The following is a 6,532-nucleotide window of genomic DNA, read 5'->3' on the forward strand; positions in this document are numbered from 1 at the left end:
TCTCATCTTGGATTACATACCTACAAAGAAATAGGTTGCAAACATCTACACTAAACCTTCAGCATCACCACACTATTTTTAGTTGTGTCCCATGCTTGGGGTGAAGAAAGTTGTCCTTGAGGGGTCTCGATGAGGCCTACCTTCCTTCATTTTCTTGTTTTAGCACTATTTCTATCTCTTTTCGGAGTAGAGTTTTTCCCATGTAGTTTTATTTCTCTGCTTTACATAGATTTAGTTGTGATTGGTTACCTCATTAGGTCATGTTGCCGAAACCCAAGTTTGCTTTCAGATTTGTAGTTTCCTCTATTTTTCTTGTATTGTTTGTAGTTGCACTCTTGTTCATCTTAGAGGGGTGTTCAAGTAATACCTTAATCATATTTATTAAGTTATCTTTACTCCCTTCTTAATATTTCACTTTTACACAGTAGTGACATTTAATAATTATATTAATTATTAAATATTTACCTTTTAAGGTTTCTTTTAGGTTGCACAATCTTCCCTTATGAAGATTTATCTATTGTATATTGTATTTTATTCTATTATTTAATAATATAATCTCTCGAATTTTCATAGTCCAAACATTTGGTTTTTTACTCCATTCTTCCATGTGACAGATTATCTTTGCATGTAGGTGATCTTGACACCATTAAGTTAGTTTGACAACTTCGATAGATCAAACATATTTTAATTTTTACCCACTAAACCTAACCTTAATAGTCAAATAAGCTTCTTGACCCAATTAAAAATTATGAAAAACATGTAACCCTCATCATTTAGATCGATTGAATTCTTAGATTTCACCAAACATAGAAGCTATTTTCATCTCTCTACTTCAACTGCACTATGAATTCCAACTTTTACATCCTGTAGCTTTGGCTGAAAATCCTCCACTTATCTGTATCTTCCTCCTCTTCTCAATTTCACTCTACTCTGATACCAATAGATAATGCAAAACAAATTCTCAGATTTAACAAACAATAATTGTACAGAAATAAGAGGACACGAGTATTACGTGGTTCACCATTAATGGCTACATCCACGAGAGAAAGACACAATTTCTCTTTATTGTTTGTCACAGCGGATACAAGGGTTTTCTGTAATCACGACACAAGTGTTTTTTAACCTCCAAATATATAGGTAGAGCAGGAAAGAAACGATTGGTGATCATGACAAATCATCACAGCCCTTTAAGGTTTTTTGTGATCCACATAAAAAGCCCTGAGTTTTTGTTGATAAGCCCAAAATCAGTGGCCACCTCTCCTTGTGATTATCAATCGTATGTTCACCATAACTTCTCCACACCACAGCTCAACAACTAAGCTATGAAAACACCTGGTTCCATCCGCTCATCCAACCCAAATTGGCATAAATACTCTTGGGTTCAGGATGTCATCAGTCTTCAACAAGGAACACATGAACTCTGTAGTTCACCTCAATTGAGCTGTATCCTGGTGTCTTTTGCAGTCTCTTACCTTTCATCCTTCTCCTCACTTTTGCCATGTCATCCCACCTGCCAACTGCGGCATAGATGTTTGATAGCAATACATAGTGTCCAGCATTGTTAGGCTCTAACTGAAAAAGGCGTTCTGCCACAAGCTCTCCTAGTTGAATGTTACAATAGCTCTTGCAAGCACCAAGCAATGCTCCCCATATTCCTGGGTCAGGCTCTAATGGCATACTTTGGATAAAGATGTGTGCCTCCTCCAACTGACCAGCCCGGCCAAGAAGATCAGCCATGCAAGCGTAATGCTCCATACTAGGCTTGATGCAATAGTCTTGTAACATGCATTTATAGTATTGCCAACCTTCATCCACCAGGCCTGCATGACTACATGTGGACAAAACACAAATAAAGGTAATGTGATCTGGTTTAACACACATTGATCGCATTTTGCTAAAAAGTTCAAGAGCCTCCTTTGCATATCCATGCATTCCATATGCTCCAATCATTGTATTCCACGAGACTACATCCTTTTCCACCATCTTGTCAAATAGTTTACATGCAAAGTATAAAGCTCCACACTTGGTATACATGTCAATAAGGGCAGTGACCACAGAAATTTCTGAATCGAATCCACTCCTGATTATGTTAGTATGGATCCATTTTCCCTGCTCTAAAGCTGCTAGATGAGCAAATGCTGGAAGCACGCATGTCATTGTAACAGAATCTGGTTGCACATTTGCAAGTTTCATTTCATGAAAAAGTGTCAAAGCTTTGGTAGCATGAATACTCTGAGCATAACCAGCAATCATGGCGTTCCAAGAAACCACATCTCTTCTAGACATTTTGTCAAACAATTGGCCGGCAGCTTCTATATCCCGACATTTGGCATACATGTCCAAAATTGCAGTTTGCACTGAAACATCGGAATCAAATCCATTTCTAATAACGTATTCATGGATGCTCCTGCCTTGTTCCAAATCTTCTAAGTTGGCACATGCCGGAAGCAGACTTATGAAAGTAACTGGATTGGGTGAAACATCTGCAAGTTGCATTTCATGAAATAATGAAAATGCCTCATTCGCATGTCCATTCTGGGCATATCCTGCGATCATGGCACTCCAAGAGACGACGTTTTTTCTATACATTGTATCAAAAACAGTCCGAGCAAGCTCTATATCCCCACATTTGCAATACAAGTCTGTAACTGCCGTACCCACAAAAACATTTGACTCAAACCCACTTCTGATGATGTAATTATGAATGCACATGCCTAGTTTAAGATCTCCTAAAACCGAACATGCTGAAAGCAGATTCACCATGGTGATCGAATTGGGTTTGACATCCGTCAGTTTCATCTGACTAAAGAGTGTCATTACATCTTTGGAGTGACGATTTTCAGCATACCCTGCAATAATTGCGTTCCATGACATCACAGTTTTTTGTGAAAGCTTATCAAATAGATCTCGTGCAGCCTGTAGATTCCCACACCTAGCATACATTGCCACCAGGGAATTCTCTATAAAAAAATCCAACTCAACTCCTTTTCGAACTACATATTCATGGATCCACTTCCCCTGATTTAGATTTCCTGGACTTATACAAGCTGACAATACATTTACAATGGTGATGGAGTCAGGTTTCAAGTTTGTCATTAGCATCTGATGAAAGAGGTCAAGTGCAATCTCCCCACACCCATTTCGGATATACCCTGTAATCATGGCAGTCCACATTATGATATTTCTTTCGTGCATTTTGTCAAACAAGCGACGAGCTTTTTCTATGTTCCCACATTTGGCGTACATGTTTATAAGAGCAGTTCCCACAGAAACATCAAACCCTAATCCACTTTCAATTATGTGATTATGAAGATGCTCACCTTGCTCCACGAAGCCTAAATCAGCACATGCTGGGAGCACATTCACAAGCGTAACGGCATTGGGTTGTACATCTGAACGCTGCATTAGATTGAATAGAAACATCGCGTCGTTGGACAATCCATTCTGTGAATAGCCTCCGATCATGGCAGTCCACGAAATCACGTCTCTATGGGGTATTTTGTCAAACACTTGACGAGCATCGCTCACACTCCCACACTTTGCATACATATCTATCAGTGCATTTCCCACATAGATATCCGACTCAAATCCATCCCTGCCAACATGACAATGTATCTCTTTACCCTTCTGCAAATCTGATAACACTGCGCATGCCCGGATTACGATGGGAAAAGTTAAGAAGTCAGGTTGTGTGCCTACAGCTCGCATCTCAAAATACAATTCAAGCGTCTGCTGCCAAAAGCCTTTCCCGGAGTACCCTCTTATTATTGCATTCCACAGGAACACATTTCGTTCACTCATTTTGTTGAACACTTTGCGTGCATCTTGCAAAGCATCGAATTTGGCGTACAGAGTTATTAGTTTGGTACCCAAAACTATGTTATGTTGAAGACCACTAATTTGAATGTGAGCGTGACGTTTTATAAGCTGTGTGAAGCTACTGCACGCCTGGAGAAGGCAGCCACAGGCGTTGAAGCCATCCTGATTCATTCTCTCCCTACACATTTCATTGTCTTGTAATTTTGAGTTTGGGTATTGTTCAAGAACAGGAACACTGCAAATGCCATGATAAGTAGCCACACATGCCGATATACAGCTGTACTTCTGAATGCTTGTTTTGTAAGAAATGTATTGATGACGACACGCAGCTTCCATGGCTGCTTTTGCAGAAAACATGCCTTACGCTGGTATTAGACAGAGTAAAACAGGAAGCCATGTGTTATGAGAAAGACACAGAAGCAGCAGCGCCTACAATGGAATCCGAAAATGGATTTGGTAACCTGTTCATAAATTTGTTAATGTTCCATTCCATTACATTATCATATTGTTTGAATTTATGACATTTACAAGAACAGTAGTCTATCGAATTTGAGTGATTGGAACCATGAGGCTTGCCTGAAACAATTCCGTGCAGTTTGAGTTGGTTTAAAGGGAAGAATTTGTGATCTTAAAAAGAGGTTGTAAGCAATAATTTTGTAGAGTTCGAATTTGGTTTAATGGAGAAGAATTTGTGGTTTGGAAAAAGAGGTCATAAGTATGTACTTTTTTCTTTTCCCCAACTGTAGATTGTACTTTTTTCTTTTTTCCAACTGTAGATTGTACTTTTTCCTTTTTCCCAACGGTAGATTTTGATCATTGTGTTATCACCATAAACAACAAATTCTATCAGCCCACTCTCCTTGAGTATTTTCCAGCTTTCACTTTCATAAATTGAATGGGCTAATTTTTTATTGAGCGATTAGTAATTCTAGCTTTTCATTTTATATGGATAGGTTCTCATGTTATTATTTAGTTTATTTTGGTTAGAAGTAATTGTTTAACTTTGTAGAGTTGTGGTCTTACAGTAAAATTTGTTGGTTATTTCTAAGCAATTGTTTTAGACTTATGTTGAAAGATTCTAACACAAGGGAACACTAGCTCACAACCTCCAAACATTTAGAATCAAAAAAAAGAATTAACACAAAGTAAAACAATTAAAATGAGAGTCTTGCCTCGTTTCAAAAATTTGAAACTGAGAATGAAGAGCAAAAATTGGAGAAAGCTCCAATGAAGATGAAAACCACAAGGAAGATGGGGGTCCACACTGAATCCAACGAGCCTATCCAAGTGACCATCTAACAAGTCAATTTCCCACAATGAACAAAACTATAAATTCTCTAAAGAAGGTTTTGGAACAAACACAATTTCTCAATACCACAAAATGAGGAGTGAGTGTAAAAACTCACTTTTGTCTAATATAAGCACTTCTATTAAAGTGACTTATAAATTAGAATATTAAATCACTTAATAGACTAATTTGTCCCTTTTCCCAAATTAAATAAAACAATTCCAGACATTTGAATTCAACTATAGAAAATTAACTAGTCAATAAATTAAATCATTAAAATTCTCAAGCATATAATTAAATCAATATTTTTTGTAAGAAGTGTGGAACCCTAATTGCACAGGCACGCTCCCTAGTCTAATCACATGATGAATTGTAAATCTGAATTTATCACAATAACCAAAGGGTTAATAATAATAACAATAATGAAGATGTATCGTCCATACAGGGAAGACATTAACTCAACATGAAAGGTCAAGTTCACTATATCCTAGTGCCATTGTTAGAGATATAGGTACACACTCAAATCTTATAATCAAGATGAATGTACTTGGTACCTATTCAGTAAACCAACAAATATCAAGTGCAGATGCTCAATATATAAATAGTTGAAGAACCAAGAAACACATAGTCGCGTTGGAGAATGGGACACCGTGTAGATCTTGCAAGCAAGTGACTATAGCTTTATTCTCACTTCGTACTAGCACCAATGGGAAATAACACATAGAAGTGGTGCAGTACAACATAATAATCTATAATCACATGATATAGCATTTAAATAATCATTTACAACCATATGAGCATATATATACAAAAGGTCAAAAAAATATCCACAACATAAAAGCATATTGGCAATTAATCTAATAACATACATTTGATATAAATGTAAATCATAATCTAAGTATGGACATAAAATAAACAAGGCATCATCATAAAGCATCATGTCACATCACTAGCATCATCATGCATATATATAATCAAATTGAATATCATCATCTAGCATCTAATAGCTATGATACTAGTAATCAAAATAATGTATAGTCACCGAAGCATTTCATCGTGCAAATAAACAAGTAATAATAATCAAAGTGTATATTGGGTCAAAATCACTATGGAATAGATTACAATAACAGGGAGCACTACATCCTCCCCCACTAGGTACATAGGCTTACTCCTAGAAGCCTTCAAAGATATATGGGTACAATTTTCTCAATTGTGTGACATCCTCCCATGTGGATGAAGTCTCAACATTTATGTCTCATTGAACCCTTACCTTCTCTATATCCCAACCTCTAAGTGTTATCCTTTGATGATGAAGAATGTGGATGGGCTTTAAAGAAAGTTGTTTGTCTTGTACTTGTGAAGAACCCCAATCGATAATACAAATCATATAGAGAATGTTAGTGTCAAAACCAAAACATGAAAATG

General features: G+C 36.9%; 1 pseudogene across 1 annotated transcript; it reads right to left on the reverse strand.

Annotated features, from left to right (window-relative positions):
- Positions 1-944: 944 nt before the first annotated feature.
- LOC149542725 (pentatricopeptide repeat-containing protein At3g16610 pseudogene) lies at positions 945-4,533 on the reverse strand (annotated as a pseudogene). The gene has a single exon (XR_016355506.1). The product of XR_016355506.1 is annotated as a pentatricopeptide repeat-containing protein At3g16610 pseudogene (transcript).
- Positions 4,534-6,532: the final 1,999 nt, after the last annotated feature.

This window comes from Cupressus sempervirens, chromosome 8 (assembly GCF_028749045.1).
Source record: "Cupressus sempervirens isolate cs-2001-9-10 chromosome 8, ASM2874904v1, whole genome shotgun sequence".
Classification (NCBI taxonomy): Eukaryota; Viridiplantae; Streptophyta; class Pinopsida; order Cupressales; family Cupressaceae; genus Cupressus; species Cupressus sempervirens.